The 16,399-nt window shown below is 45.1% G+C and overlaps 1 protein-coding gene across 5 annotated transcripts in view; it reads right to left on the minus strand.

The window, feature by feature from the left end:
• The window catches only part of PKNOX2 (PBX/knotted 1 homeobox 2), a 256,849-nt gene that overhangs the window by 188,587 nt on the left and 51,863 nt on the right, over nt 1–16,399 (minus strand). The gene's annotated exons all lie outside the window — the stretch shown is intronic.

Below are 16,399 nucleotides of genomic sequence, written 5' to 3' on the forward strand. Positions count from 1 at the left end.
TGGGCAGCAGCTGTGAAAGTTATAGTCTATGTAGGGAAGGCTGCAAAAAACAAGCAAACAAACAACAAAACGGATGCTGTTGTTTATGGTAGGAATATGGAAAGGTGATATAGGAGAAGGTGATGAGTCTGGTTGGACTGGAAGGAAAAGAATGTGCGTAGAAAAGAATGACTGGGCCAGGTTGGGAAAATCAGAATCGTGACTGCTTTTAATTCCCTTTCTGCGATAAAGCAATACAAACAACAAGAAAACCCAGCACATATTTATCAGGTGTCTGCTCCACGATCTACACTCACGAGGTGCGGCAGGAATAAAATCCATGGGTCCTGTTATAAAAGTGCTGCCACATCATTGGGGGACTAAGATTAACCACATGAAACAGCATCACGTAAGACAAGACTATATATATAAAGTAGTGCTGCACGCTGTGGTGGAGACTATAATTCTCTCTCCATAGAGAAACGAAATTGGGGAGAGCGAAGCACTCAAGGAAGTTTTCAGGGGGCGGTAGAACCCGAGTGGGGTCAGGGAGGGACTGAACAGGCAGGAATTGGCTAGTAGAAGGGAAAGAGGGGACATTGCAAGAAAGGGGAGCAATCCGAGCAGGGATGGGAAGGGAGGCATGTAGAGCCCTGGTCTGCAGGAGAGAAACCAGAGGAGGGACTAATGCTGAGTAAACAGCGTGGGCCAGAGCATCCAGGGCTTGGCGTGTCAGAGAGGCTAGGCTTGGGCTATAAGCTGTGGAGCCATTGAAGGTTTTTCTTTTTTTCTCTTTTTAAAATTATAGCTGATATACAACATAGCGATTCGACATCTACAAACCTTACAAAGTGATCACCAAAACAAGTCTAGAAACTTTCCATCACCATACAAAGTCACCACTGAAGGATTTTCAACCAGGAAATCACAGGAAGAGAAGTCCTCCCCCTCCCCCCAAACCTTTAGTATTTTCCTTCTAATTAAGACAAAGAGGCTTCTTGGAAGACGTGGAATTTCAGCTAGGAGACTCAGGCATGGGATGTAGTGTGGTGTGTCCATGGAAAAAATATGTCCCTGTTATTCATGGCCATGTCCACTCGAATGAGGCATCTTCTCTGGGGCTGTCTACTACCCTCAGCATGCCCTCAGAGAGAAGACCAGGCCACTGCATGACAAGTGCTTGAGGGCGAGGACTGTATCTGATGCATCTTTGTAGCCCTAGAACCTAGCAGAGGGTCCGGCATGTGTCAGGTTCTCAGCAAATGTCTGTTGAAGTGTTTAATGATGGACTCTGTTCATTCTAACCAGACTCCACAACCAGCATCTCAGAACCAGCTCCTGGCTGGTAACGGGCTCCAGCTTGTATTCCTCTACAGTATTGACACACTGTTACTGAGCATATATGAACTCAGCGCAAGAAGTCTCCAGATGAACTGCATGGAGTGGTGCTTTACCCCTGCCCTTTGGGCCTGTCTTTTGAGACGCCAGCAACTTGGAAGAAGACATGGCAGACTTGCCATTAGTATGAGTACATGCTTCAAAGCTGGGAAGGATGGCTGCTACGCTGGAGAGATGAATTCAAGAGTGTCATAAAGCTTTTAACAAGCTGAAAGGATCGACCAACACTAAAAAGTCAATTTTTCCTCTATCAGTTTTTATTCTTGCACAATAACATCACGATGACCATCAATGAAATAATTTTGAAAATAAATAAAAATTGCCTACAAGCCCATTGCTCTAAACCATCAAATTATTTCATGTCCACATGCAAATCCATTTTCATTTTTTATGGAATTGCAGGAAAGAAATGACAAGAATATATACACCAAATCCTACTCTTACATTCAAAAATCAGTTGCAAATACGCAGAGTAGGGTGACCTGTTTTTTCCTTTTTTTAAAGTGGGTTCAGTTAAATGCAAGCTCAGGATGAGCCCAGGGTATGGTACTGCTGCCAAACCCATGAAATGTGATCTCAGGTGCCTTACTAGCCAACTGACTTTGGACTTTGGACTTAAGGATGCAATTCTGGCATCACATTTTAATAACTTTGACAGCAATGAGTAGAAGAGAAAGGTGAGTGAAGATGTCTAGTGGTTAGAGTCCTGGGGGCCAAAAATCAGTAGTTAAAAGTGCAAGCTCTGGAATTAAACTGCACAGCTCCACCACTTACTAGCAGTGTGACCTTGAGCAAGTTCCCTAACTTCTCTGTGCCTCAGTTTTTGATTTGCAAAATAGGGCGAATCAAGCTTCCTACCTCTGAGGTTATATACTATAAAGTGCTCAGAACAGTGCCTCACACAAAATAAGCACTCACTGATTGTTAGCTATCGTTGTTGTTTTCATTATTAGGAGGCTGTGACGTAGAAGATATGGAAGGAGAAACTAGAGTTATACCTTCATTTGTCCCTTTCTAACGTCACCCATTGGCCTTAGTTCTACTAGCTAAAGCAGCAATCTTTCTCCCATGTGGTGGTCCTACAAATAGTTGAAGAAACTATGAAAGAGGGACCATGTTATTCTGGACCATAGGATTAGGACAAGTTGATAGATGTTAGAGGAAACCAAACTTCAGTTCAACATAAGAAATTAGTCTCTAGCAATGAGAACAGCCCCAAAATGAGTTAGGCTTCCTTAGAAGGTAGTGAGCTTCCCAACACTGGAAGGAGAACCCTACACTGGGTGGGAAGCTGCTCCAGAGCACAGTCCTAAACGTGGTTTCACCCATCAGTACAATGTTAAAAAACACTAGGAGGATGGGGCTGACAAAATTATATATTGGTAAGACATTTATAGTGTCTTCTTTCACCATCATTTTATAAAGTAATTCAACCCCCAAAAGTAAGGAGAACAAAAAGGGTTATCCTTTGAATTGAACAGAACATCATGAAAAGCATTCTCTCTCTCTCTCTCTGTCTGTCTGTCTTTCTCTCTCACACACATACACATGTGTATGCATGCACGCATACATACATATGTGTACATGCAATCTCTCCACATTGTCCTTATTTTTTACTCATGACAATGAACCAGTGGAAAGTCTTCCTGGACTAGCACTGACGCATGGACCCACGCTGGGGAACCATCCACATGCATGATATTTTAGGCCCTTCCAAAGCCAGCAGTTTGGGGTCCTGGCCAGCAAGTGACCATGTCAAAGGCCTTCAGACAAGCGGCCACGAAATAATGCACCCAGAATTTAAACTCAGCCTTGTTTTATTCACCATGAAAGTCAAATGGAGCCATAAATGAGATTGACCATTTACATTACAAAGGTGAGGAAGGTTGTGAAATGGTACACGAGGAGGGAGTTGTTGAATGCTCATGTTTGTTTGGAAAAGACGTAGAGAGAGGGACAGAGGACGCTTCCTGAAGGAGGTAGCACACACTCAAGGATAGCTGAGCGAGCACCCACGAAGTTCATCTAGGGAATTGGAAGGATGGAGAGAGATGAACCTGGAGCTTAGCAAGGCCATGGGTTTAACACAGAGAGGCGCCGACCAAAGTGTCACCAGATGTGGGCCATGCCCTGACTTTGTCATTAACTTACTACCTGATGCCACATACTTGGCTCTGAGACAGTTACCCAGCCAGCAGTAAGGGTACGACACAGGCTTCCTCGGAGACTGGTAACAACTGATGCTAATTCCACACCAACCCTAAATCCCCTGAGCCACAGGCAGTGCTGGCCTCCAGTTGCAGAGATACTGGAAAAGGTCTCTTATCACACTCCCTAGGTCCAGCCCAGGCCCATGACTCTAATTTTGGGCCTGTACCTGTAAATACAGGTGTGCATAGAAAACCCCGCAAGGACTATGGGCACTGGTAGGCTAAGCCTAGTGATTTTCTTGCATCGGAGAAAGAATTAGAGACACTCAAAATGACTAGATCACGTGGGAGTGAGAAGGGGAAGACTTATATACATTGAGAAGTGTGAGCTCCCAGAGATGCAGGGCCCTCTGCAGAGTCAAACCCTCGGGGACACAGGACCTGCTCACAGGACAACTTGCCTGGCCCTTGTGTGGACATCCTCTGACGTGTCAACACACTCAGACTCAAGACTTGCTGTTTCTCCACCAGGAATGTCACTGCTCTTCTCTCATTCTATGCTACTGACCTGCCTCATGCTGTCTTTCTCTTCCTGGGCCCCTAATTGGTCTCCTGGCTTGTAGCCTCGCCCCATTTTTGCCCATCCACCACCTCCCCCCATCCTGGGATCCTTCTGAAACACAAATTTGATTATGTCTACTCATCCTAAAACCCTTCGATGACTCCTCATTGCCTGGCAGAGGTGGTCAGCTGGCAGCCTTGAGTTGACTCTCCCCTGTCTGGTGTTTTTATAAATTCTGCCAACATCTAAAAAGTGGGAAATCTCACATTTAAAAATTCAGATTTCTAACTTTCTTAAAGAATTGGATTGGCTAACAATGCCAATCCGCCTTTCCACATGGCAATCATTGACACTGAGTACCAGCCACCCCATTTTCATCAGGCATAGTTCCTCCTATCTGTCCCATAGAGAGAAGGCAGATGTCACCTGGAAGTCTCTCCCATCGCAGGGCCAGATACCTAGAGGATGACGTACATGACAGCTGAGGACTTGTGGGTTCAAGGTGACAGCATGGGGTGGACTGGGCAGAGTGGCACCTTCTGTTCCCAGCTGGAAGCTGAAGGAGAGGGTCTGGAGACAGGCCAGCACCACCAGGCCGGCCCACCCAATGTCCTTCCCTCTCCCCTGGGAAACTCCTCCACTTCTGGTCAGGAGAGAGCTGGCCAAGGCCTCAGGGCTGTTCTCCAGGAATGTCAAGGGCTACGAGGCAGGTGCTGAAGAGGCCCCACCCCTGCGTCCAGCCTCTCCCCACCCCCAACTTAGTAGTGCTGCACCCCCTCCCTTTATTTCCATCCCACTGTTCCTATCAAAGCCCTAACAGCACATATTTTGTTAATTGTACAAACCTAATGGGGGAATGCATTGGCAAAAAAGGGTAATGGCCATCAGATCAGCAATAAAACAAAATTAATGGCCCATAGGAAGAAATCATGTCCACTTAATCCCGGCTCTGAAACTCTAATAGAATAATGGAATACCAACGGAGGGTTTTTCTCTCTATGTAGATTGCTTACACCATGTTAATCACTTGCAAAGCAGGCCACATACCACTCCGGCTCACATGACCCTCCAGGGAAAGTAGCAGACCAGAAACATTTAGTGCAAGTCTCATTACTGACACGCACCACAGCAGCAACACCTCTCCTCTCCCGCCCTCCCCCAGGTGACTCTGGGACAGCCCGTGTGAGGTGTCATTGAGAGCCATCAGGGGTGCTAGGCTAGAAAGCAAGACACATAATACCTAATCGTAGCAAACATTTATTGAGTGCTTACTATGTGCCAGACACAGGGCTAGCTCAGCACTTTCTGTGTATTGGATTAGTGTATCTCATTTCCATCCTCTATAGCTACATAGTCCAAAAAGGTGGCTACTGGTCACATGTGGCTTTTTAAATTCAAATCCTACTAAATTAAAATTAAATAAAATTTAAAATTCAGTCTTCACCCTCACCAGCCACATTTCAACTGCCTGACAGCCACATGTAGCTAGTGATTGTTGCCCTGGGAGGCTCAGATAGAGTCCACTTCCACCATTGCAGAAAGCTCTATTGGACAGCGCTGCTCGTGAGTATTGAGGCCATTTTGTCTTGCTCATTTAACAAATTTGGAAACCATGGTGAAGAGAGGTGAGGCAAGCTTCCCAAGGCCACAAAGCTGGTACAAGCTTGAGCTAAGTTCTACCTGGGTCTGACTCAGTCTGGCTCCAGAATCTTACATCCCATTTCCTCATAGAACCAGCAGCAGGGAGGCCTTTTGGGGAAGTTGGCTGAGCATCTCTTATGTCCTCTGCAGTGACCCTCCCCCAGAGCAGACAGACCCCAGGGCCACACCTGGGAGCAAGCTCTGGGGGGGTCTCTCAAACCCAGGAAGGTCAGCTGGAGAGAGAGGGCTTTTCAGATCATCTAACCCAACTTCCTTCCATTTATAAATAACGAAACCAATACACAGAAAGTTAAGTGGCTTGCCCAAAGTCAACCAGAGTTAAGAGTATAATCCAGGTTCCCTGACAGCCAGTTCTCACTGGCTGAGGGAGAGGACAGAGCAATGCCCCGGGTCACCTGTGGCCACAGGGTGAGCGAAGGAAGAGGTGTCCCTCCAGCCTTTCTGGAGAGTCCTGGGCCAGGTCAGAAGAGGCTGGGCCGAGCTTCAGGGCACTGGGCTCTGAGGAGAAGCAGGAAGGAAAGAATGAGGGGCAGTTTTCAGGCCTAGAAACTGCAGTGGTTAAAAGCATGATACTGGATTGCTACTATGTCTTGGGAAAATAGTATAGTGGTATCTATTACAATTAAAAATACACGTACACTTTGACTGAACAGCCCCAACTTGAGAAAGTATCCTATAGAAAGCAAAGAAGCAGTGCGTTAGGATCATGGGACAGCAGCTTCAGTGGGAAGACATGCAAAACAATCTGGATGTCCACCACTAGGGAATGGCCACATAACTTGGGGCACAACTATACTGTAAAAAGAACAAGTTGGAATGTCTAATCATTATGTTGTTTTATACACCTAAAACAAAAACAAAACAAAACAAAACAAAAAAAAAGAATGAGTTGGATGTGTATCTTTTTTTTTTCTTTTTTCCTTTTTAGGATGTCGCAGCTCACAGTGGCCCATGCAGGGACCGAACCAGCAACCTTGGTGTTATTAGCACCGCGCTCTAACCAACTGAGCTAACCGGCCACCCCAGATGTGTATCTTTTGCCACACAAGCTGGCTAGAATGCTCGAAGTAAGACAAGTAAGGAGCAGAGTGATCTGTGCAGTGTGATCCCATTTTTTGAAAACAAAGAAGACTCTAGAATGAATTTACCACTTGAATGTGTTCGTGTGAGCATGGAGATGGTGGAACAGCCTGGAGTTTTCCCACTGGTGGTAACAGGAACAGAAGGAGGAAGGCTCACCATTTTTAGCATATCTTTGCCTGGTGTCTGGTTGCAGTGAGCTCTGTCACTTTTGTAATTTTTGAAAATAAACTTAATAAAGAAAAGAAAAATAATTCATAAAAGAAAGAAAAAGAGGTTGGACTTGATAGGCAGCCAGACCTGACTTCAAATCTGCCTTATATCCTGGCTGTGTGACCTTGGGGATGTTCTTTAACCTCTCTGGATCTTGGTTTCCCCACCTGGACATTGGTGATAATAATATCATAGCATGATGTTATAGGGAGACTAATGAGAAAATAAATTTAAAGCTACTCAGTGACGTGGGACTTTTTATCAATGATTAGGGAATAACCTGCCCAGCGCACAGAGGTACATCTGGGTCAACCTCCCAGCACTCTCTCAACACGTTGTTATGTACCTCTCAGGGCCCCTGTATTTTCCCTTTAACTACAGTTTTAATGTGTCTGTCTCCCTACCAGACTGTAAGCTCCTTGAGGGTAGAAACAGTACCTTGCTTCTTTATTCATTCAATCATCCATGTATTCCATTTGTTATTAAGCTATAATAACTTAATAATTACCTTAGGCACATGCAGCAGGCACTGTGCTTGACATCAGAGATAAACAATGAACAAAACAGAACCATCCCTGCTTTCATGGAGCTTGCATTCTCATGGAGGACATTGTGCTAAATGAAATAATCCAGCCACAAAAGGACAGATACTATACGATTCCACACACCTGAGGCAGCTAGACTCGTCAGATTTACAGAGACGGAAAGTAGAATGATGGGTGCCAGGGGCTGTGGGGGGAGAGATAGGGGGTTATGATTTAATAGATACAGACTTTCAGTTTTCCGAGATGAAAAGAGCTTTGTAGATGTGATGGTAGCACAACAATGTGAATCTGTTAACGCCACTGAACTGTACACTTAAAAATAGTTAAGATGATAAATTTTATCACAATTTAAATATATATATCTCACCACTAACTTCTCCCAATTTCTATCGGGAAAAAAAAAAAGAACCTAGGATATTAATGAGCAGGAAAAGGAGAAGCTGACAGACAGCAGAGGAGAGGCTAAGGGGTCCCAGAGAGAGCAGGGGACCCCACGTCTCTGAAGCCACAGTGGGGAGAATGCAGAGGGCGGGCTGCCAGGTAAACAAGGGCCGAGCTGCCGGACCAGTCTGCCAACGGGGTGACAACTTTCCTGTGGGACATCTGGGCCGCGGTGACTCCAGACGGCTGATGCTGGACAAATGAGACACGGTTTAGGGTGAAAAAGAAAAGGAAAAAACATTTTTTTTTTTTAACTAGTGGGAGGTGAGAGGAGAGTGGTTGCGAGTTGGGCCCCTCTGTAGTCTAAAATGAAAGACAGTAAGGACTGTATCCACAGCAACAAAACGATGAGCAGGAAATCTAGAAGGAAAAGGGAATGAGAGGCTCCTGACCTAGTGTGGCAGTAAGCAGCTTGCTGCGTTGGGAAGGGTTTTAGACGCGACCTAGCAGCCTGTCCTGGTCTTTGGGGCCCTGTGATGTCATGCGTGTCACCCTAACTCTCTGGGTCTCAATTTCTTCATCTATTGAACTGAGTGGCTGGATCGGAGCAAGAAGAATCTTAAGGTTTGAGGGGTCTGCAAACCCCTTGAGATTTTTTTCTAGGACAGTATTTCTGTGTATGTTTTTCTGTAGAGAGATGTACAAAGTTTACCAAGATTTCAAGGCTGTCCAAGTCCCCAGAGAGGTTAAGAGTCAGTGGAGGAGATATTCATGAGGCTCACATTCAGCTAGAAAGTTCTGAGATGCCAAGAAATCTTGGACCAGATACCAATAAATATTTGGTCCTCAAATAAATCAAGATGTTTATTCCTGCCTTGCCTGCAACACAGACATATTGTAAAAACAAAGTGAAATAATTATATACTTTGAAAAGTTAAAATTATTTCTCTCATGCAAGTAAATATGATGGTTGTTGTTTCACAGGAAGCCAGCGTAGGGTCTGTACCAGGCACAGAGGCAAGGAGAGACCCAGCCCCTCCTACTCTGCTGAACAGAGGCGACAGGATACAGGGTGTGATGGCTGCAGGTCAATCCTTGGTTAAAATGAAGGGGTTCTTCACTCTCCCTGTGGAGAAGGGTCTAGGCCAGAAAGAAAAGTAAATGCAGCTTCCTCAGGAGGTGTGGTCCAGGGCTGAACAAATGCATCGCTTTGTGCCAACGAGTCCTCATTTTGCATCTGGCTTTATTTGGGAGGAAATTTTCAACTGTGTGACTCAGAAAAGTCAGAGAGGGAGGATGTATCAAGGGGGAACAGCACAAACAGGGGACAGAATCTGGCCACCAGAGCACAAGACCCAGACTGGAACTCTGCATGATGACCAAGCCGGAGTCACCAGGGTAGAGGAGACTTCAGCCACAGTGGGCACTGCCCATCCGAAGGAGCCAGACTGGAGGCCGTGGAGGAGCTGGTGGGTCAGCACCACGCCCAGGTGGACCTGGATGGAACCTCAGAGATCATCTATTCGGACCTCCTCCTTTCACACTTGCAGAAACAGGTTGAGAGGGGTGGAGACACATCCAGGGAAGTGTAAGGTTGGAAGCAAAGCCAACGGTGCCTTCATTCTTTATCAGATGTGTTTTGAGTATAGATCCTTTACTGGGTTGGAGAATCCAACTCCCTGCCTTTAAGCAGCCCACAGTCTAATGGGAGAGACAGACGCCCATTGACAGACACCATTGGATTGAAGGGTTAAGTGTCATCCGGCAGGTATGTAGAGATGACAGAGGAGGGCCTGCCACTCCAGGCAGGTACATCCAGATAGGGGTGAGGTGCAGGTCAGCCACTTCCCCTGACCAGTGCTGGAAGTAGTGGAAATATTCACTCTGAAATCCACACCAAGCTAACAGCCAACCGCATCTCAGAGAAGGGTGCCCACCACGGGGGCCTTCGGAGACTCTGAGCGTCCAGCCCCCATCAGGGAGAGCCCCTGCTCCAGCAGGCCAGCCTCAGGCCCTGGCAAGCAGACCTCTCCCAATAGTGCTTCCTATTCATTATTCCTAACTCACCTCTGGGGGATGGTCCTGAATATTGTTTCATAAATAACTTAGCAGGGCTCCATCTTGTTTAACTGAGGTTGGGCAGATGTGCACAGCACAGACTGACGGTGAGGTCTCTGACTGGGCTGAACGGCTGAGATGCTGGCTGTCTGCAGAGGGGTGGCTCAGCGGAGAAGGCAACCACGGCTGGTGTCCCCACCTGGATCCCATATCACAGTGGGAGGCTGAAAGAGCATTTGTTTTCAATTGTTCATAGCCACTAATTTGGCTCCAGGGTGCAACACCAATCTGAGAACAAACGGAGTAGGAAAACTGTGCCTCTCCTAAAGGAGGGCCAATTTCACCATACACCGTGGGGGAGGGTGGGAAGGTTTCCTGAGTTCACTGCTTGTGCCACAGCCTCCCTATCCAGGCTGGCCGCTTCCCTCTCCAGTGTAAGTCACCCGGAGTCACCCGGCTGCACTGCCATCTGCCGCACAAGCTCATTGCTCCTCTGAGGTGCCTCCAGCAGAGGACAGATTACTCTGATGGCAGGTAGATAAAATGGGATTCCCTTGCTAACAGTAACTACCCAGAACAATCTCTCTCCTGAGCAGCTGACTGTCTCCACCTGGCACCTGCCAGCAAAAGAGCTGGCGGGTGTCATAGGCTGGCATAGGTGATTCCCCCCCGCTCGTCCCCCCCACCTTCACAGAGAGGACCGTGAAAGTCCTCTCAAGGCAGGACTCGCTCGGAGGGCCCTCTGTTGGGCTGCAGTAAGGTCTTCCCTCAGGAGAAGACACAATAGCTGTTCTGTTTCTGACAGAGTGAAGAGCGAGCTCCCTCCAGGGCAAAGGGGAGGGAAGAGCTGGTGAATAAGGGCTGCCTCAGGGGCGTCCTCAAGACTGATGTGCAAAATCCCGTCAATGAGAGCCCTTTCTCACGGTGAAATTGCCTTCTTGTGGCTTAAAATAACTAAATCAGAGACTTTCCCTGTGATGTTTTTGAAAGCAAACTGGTGGATAAAATGCTTTTACCAACCTACCGCTTCCCTCCCAGCTTCCCAGCAGGTATGCCATAGTTTCTATGACAAAAATGCCTTCTTCACCAGAATGTGATTTAGCTATGGAGTAACCGCATAAATCCAACCTAGTATAAACATACTGGAAAGAAAACAATTTTTTTAAATCTCTGAGTAGTCAAAATACAAGTCACAAAATCTTTGCCCCAAAGTTTATGAACCTTCTCATAAGGAAACTCCTGAGCTCTTACTTACAGCTTATTTCCTCTGATTTTACACACGTTTCTTACAGGCTCAGTATATGGTATGTTGGCCTCAGCTGATTAGAAGCAATAAGGGGGCGGGGGCTTGGGCTTCCCCATGAGGCACAGCATGGAGGTCGGCCCAAGGAGAGAACATCACATAAGGTTCTGGATCATTCACTTAGGAAGACAGGAAACATGTCTACTGCTTCCTTTCCACGTGTCCATATGTTCAAACATCCGTGGAGGACTTTAAGAAGTAAACCTCTAGCTGTCTGGAAAATCCCAAATGAGTCTCCTTCTTGATGCTTGCAGGCTGTTGGGTCCTTCCTGTAGGTTGTCTTGAGCTTGTTCAGAGCTGCTTGTGTTCCTCCTTGATCGGCTCATTCATTCACTCACCAGGCACTGCCTTGTGTGGATACTGGGACAACGTGACGATGCAGAAAGCAAGATGAAGGCAAGGACATCTTTTGATGCCACACATGCACACCTGTGCACATGTGTGCATACATATGCACATACACGCACATATACACACGTGCACACACACACGCACACAGTGTGCACACATGCACACACATACACACACATGTACATACATACACAGTGCACATGCACACACATATGTGCACATGTGCACACACGTACATATACACATGTGCACGTGCACACGTGCACGCACACACATATACACGTGTGCACACATGCATGCACATAGACACACATATACACATGTGCACATACAAACACTCACACATGCGCACGTGCACACACATATACACATGCGCACACATGTACACACATATACACACATGTGCACACGTATGCACATGTGCAGATACATACACACATGTGCACATGCACACGTGTGCGCGTGCACACCAGGAGCACCTGTTATACATTAAGTGTTCAATAGATGCATGTTGTATAGATATTAGAAAAGGCACCTGAAGGAGGAAGGTCAAGGCAGTCAGATGGTCCTTTGACCCCCACTCTAGCTACTCACATGAGAATCTTTGTTGGGAGGGGCTGTAATAACTCAGGGGTCAACTAAAATATCATCTTACCAAAACATTAGTGCTCCACCAAGATGCACAAAAAGACAATACAGCAGGAGGCCCGGAAAAATGTGGAAAAGATATTCCAGTTCATCTTAAAGAAAGTCATCACCCCTCTGGGGGCCTGGCTTCCCATCAATGACAGGAAGTTTGGAGCTATCGGTGCCTGAAATGGCCCCAGCTCCCGAGGCAACAGGATCCTAGTTTTATTGAAGGACTGACCTACCCTGCCTGCCTGATTTCTGTTATTTTCCTCAAAGCTTTGGAAGGAAGGATTTTGATCAACTGTTCCTCTCCAGTCGCTAGCCAATCACCCACAACATGTGTTTTCTTCACAGCCCCTTTAAATCTCTGCCAACCCAAGGAGGCAGCCATGGCTCTTCATCCTCGCCCCAGGCCCTGGGATGGCAGGCCTGGGGCTGGCATTGTTTTGGGGGACAGGAGGTCTTTATGAGACTCATAAGGGGTGGGGTGGGGGGGAGAGGAGGAGAGTCTGGCAATCTGTCTTGAAGAATTCAGGTTAATAATTTATATATGTATTAAAAAAGAAATAAAAACCTTCTGAAACAAATTGCATACAAATTGTGTGACATTTGAAGGAAATTTGCCAATGTTGCTCAGTGAAGCGTAATAAAGATATGCAGCCCATAATAATAAGTTACTTAAACTCAGGGCACTAAATGATTTATTAATTGTCTTCTAATCCTTCCCAGCTACAACTGAAATCAAGAGTGTGACCACATTTCGCATACCAGTTCATAATGCCTCCAACGCCAACCAGCACGGCTGCCATTAGCTACAAGTTCATTTTTCTTTCTGGCCCCAACTCTGCAGATGGGCCTGGAGCAGGGCCCAGAGCTGGGGGGACTGCTGTTGTCGGCAAAAGGTCCGTAGATGTATCCCAAACACATCCATACCACTGCACGTCTCACACAAATGTTACATAAAACACATTTGTCTTGCCTAGAGTTCCCCTCCTCTGGATCCCCCTGCCTGTCCATCTCTCCTATAACCATCAGTGCCATGGTGGCCCTGGGACAGCATTAGTCCTGGGAGGACACAGGCCACTGTCTCCTGGGATGCCCCGGCACCAGGCCTATGGCCCAGAGTCCTCTCCAGCAGCAGATGGTGAGCCAGAGAGAATTAGAACGGAGATGAGAAATGGAACACAAAGGCCTGCCCTTTCTTTGGGACACGCTGACCCAGTAGGGAATGTGGAATTTCTGCTGCCTTGCCCACTTACTGGGCCTCCTCCCTGTCCCTAGTGGGTGACCCCTCGCTCAGGCTGCTGCCCAGAGCTCCCAACAGACCCAACCTTGTCTCAGGGTTCACACCCAAGGGCCTGTGCTACCTGTGTGCCTGGTCAGCGAGAAAGTCAGCAGCAAACTACAAGTGTGGAGCCAGAAATACCACCTGTGGACGATGGAGAAATAGGACAAGGTGAGTGGAGAATTGCAGAGACGGGGTTTCAGAGGTAAAATGATTCTCCAGGCTTCCTTGCTTCCCCCAACATGCTTCTCTCCAGTGTTCCATCTCAGAATGGTGCCATCTTCCCACCTGTTACCCATGTCTTCGAACGACCTTTGATTCCCCCTCTGCCCTGTCTCTCACTCCCATACCTAACCCAGGGCGATTTCACTCCTAGAGTTCTCAAATCTATCCCCTCCCATCTCTATTACCTGCATAATTCGATGAAAATCAGCAGCTCTTCCCAGATATTTTGTAGGATGTGCATAGTGTTTCTGGGTTTTTTGTGTGTTTTGTTTTGTTTTTTAAAAAGGTAATGTATAACATAGTTCAAAAATCAAAAAGTATATGAAAGTATACATTGAAATATCTCCCTCTCATTCCTGTCTCCCACTTATCCAAGTAAACACAAGTATAGATTCTTGTCTTCTATTTTCTATGCACTTTTCTGAACCTTGGTGGCTTTTTTCTTTTAACAGTTAATATAGTTTTGGAGATTTTCCCATATCAGTACAAAGAGAGTTTCCCCATTCCTTCTTTTAAATGCATAGTATTCCATTGTCAGGATATTTCATAATTTAACTAATTGGTCCCCAGTTGATGGACATTTGGGTTCTTTCAATTTGTTAACTATTACAAATAATGTTGCAAATAACAAACAACACATGTCATTTCACATATGTGCAAGTATATCTTAAGATCAATTGCCCATTAAGAAATTGCTGAGTCAAAAGGCAAATGATTTATAATTTTGATAGATATTGCCAAATTGCCCTCCAAAGGGGTTGTACTAATTTACACTATAAGATAGCCTGTTTCGTTAATTTGGGGAATGTAATCAATAATGTTGTAAAGATTTTGTAGGGTATCCGATAGACACTTGTCTCATTAGGGAGACCACTTCATGGATGATGTAGATGCCTGATCACTGCACTGTACACCTGAAGCTGAAGCTGAACAATAATGAATGTCAACTACAAGTGTGTGTGTATATATATATATATATATATGTATGTTTGTGTGTGTATATGTATGTGTATATATATGTGCATATATATGTATATAGTTACAAGAAGCAGAGTACAGCATTAGGAATAGAGACAGTGGAAATGTAATGGCTCTGTGCGATGTCAGAGGGATAGCAGATGGGGGGAAGGGGGTTGACACAGTGTGAGGGATATAAATGATAAATGTCTAACTATTACATTGTTACATTGTTTTGTGCACCAGAAACTAATAAAAAAAAAACCCACAATGAGATATACCTGTTAGAATGGCTATCATCAACAAGACAAATAATAACAAGTGTTGGAGAGACTGTAGAGAAAAAGGAACCCTCAGACACTGTTGGTGGGAATGTAAATTGGTACAACCACTATGGAAAACAGTGTGGAAGTTCCTCAAAAAATTAAGAATAGAATTACCACATGATCCAGCAATTCCTGTCCTGGGTATCTACCCAAAAAATCTGAAAATACCTATCTGTAAAGATATATGTAATCCGATGTTCATTGCAGCCTTATTTACAGTGGCTGCTAAGACACAGAAACAACTGAAGTGTCCTTCGACAGATGATTGGATAAAGAAGATGTAGTATATATACAAAGCGGAATACTACGCTACCATAAGAAAAGATGAAATACTGCCATTTGTGACCAATGGATAGATCTTGAGATCATTATGTTAAATGAAATAAGTCAGACAGAAAAAGTCGAGAACCATATGACTTCACTTATATATGTGATATAAAACTGAAAGTGGCAAAGGAACAAGACAAAGAAACAAAAACTCATAAACACAGACAAGAGTTTAGTGTTACCAGAGAAAAGGGGGGAAGGGATGGTAGAAGAGGGTAAAAGGAGTCAAATATATGGTAACGGAAGGAGAACTGACTCTGGGTGGTGAGCACACAATGTGATATATAGCTGAGGTATTACAGAATTGTACACTTGAAACCAATGTAGTTTTGTTGACCATTGTCACCCCAAGAAATTTTTAAAAAATCATGCTATACAAATTACATAGGAATAACATTTACTTGTAAATAAGTGATTTAAAGTACATGCTGATGAATAGTAGGGGTTCAATAAATACTTGTTGAAAGAGTGAAAAAAAAAAAAAGATAGCTTGTTTCCCCAGAGCCTGCCAATACAGTGTGATAACAAACTTTTTGAATTTTTGCCCATTTAACAGATGAATGAATAATGCTAACTCAAGATAGTTTTTATTTGCATTTCTCTTATTATGTGTAAGAGTGAACACCCTTTTATATGTTAAGAGCCATTTGTATTTGTGTGTGTGTGTGTGTATGTGTATGAATAGTCTGTTCAAATTCTTTGTCCATTTTTCCTATTGGGTTGTATTTTGTTGTTGATTTTTAGGAACTCTTTGTATGTTAGGAAGAATAGCCCTGTAATGTGAGTTGTAAAAATATTTTTCTCGTTTCTCATTTATTTGTCTCATTTGTTTGACTTAGAATATTTTGCTGGTGCTTTTTAAAATTTTGTATTTGAATTCCAACAGGACATTTGTCGCAGCCTCCAGTACTCCCACAGTTTTACAGTTGACTCACTTTATAGTTTTCAATTGCCAGCTTGGACACTG

The sequence above is a fragment of the Rhinolophus sinicus genome, chromosome 9, assembly GCF_057876585.1.
Source record: "Rhinolophus sinicus isolate RSI-liver-muscle chromosome 9, RSI-T2T, whole genome shotgun sequence".
NCBI classification, from domain to species: Eukaryota; Metazoa; Chordata; class Mammalia; order Chiroptera; family Rhinolophidae; genus Rhinolophus; species Rhinolophus sinicus.